This window comes from Penaeus monodon, chromosome 29 (genome assembly GCF_015228065.2).
Source record: "Penaeus monodon isolate SGIC_2016 chromosome 29, NSTDA_Pmon_1, whole genome shotgun sequence".
NCBI classification, from domain to species: domain Eukaryota; kingdom Metazoa; phylum Arthropoda; class Malacostraca; order Decapoda; family Penaeidae; genus Penaeus; species Penaeus monodon.
This window is the reverse complement of record NC_051414.1, coordinates 4,193,055-4,193,697: the sequence shown is the minus strand read 5'-3', so window position 1 is coordinate 4,193,697 and position 643 is coordinate 4,193,055.

The window sequence follows — 643 nt, the reverse complement described above, 5'->3', positions numbered from 1 at the left end:
TCTATAAACATGGCTTTTCATCTCCATCATGCAAATAAACATTTCCCATAAAGTCATGTCAGAATAACGTCAGGTAAGGTTAAGGGAAGCGACGCCCTCCGGAACAAACGACGCGACTATGCAATCCCTTGCAACAAGACTTCCTGTTGTCGGAAAATTACGCCTGTGAGATCGGTATTTATTATAATCAATTATTTTATTATTCATATTCAGCAGTTATATAGTTCTCTGTATTATAGGTATTGTTCTTTATATTATAGATATAGTTACTTATATTATAAGTTATGCCTGTCAGATCGTTGCAACTTTGGGAGATTTGATGCCCCTTTTACGTCGAAAAGTTATATGAAACAATAAGAAAAATGAGTTATTATACAGAAAGAAGTCGATATTAGATACGACTCTCTTGTAAATAAATGTGAGTGAATATCGAAATGTCATTTTACCGAACCAGAAAACGGGGATTAAAAAGAGAATGAAGAGGAGATAAAAGAGAGTATGAAGCGAAAGGAGGGAGAAGAGAGAGAAGGGAATATCTGACCGCTTGTAACTCATGCACCATTCCGAGCATTCGGAAGTTAGTCATTTCTTTCCGAAAATCCTTTTCGATGACGCTTGTGCTTCGTGAGGGATCTGTCCTACA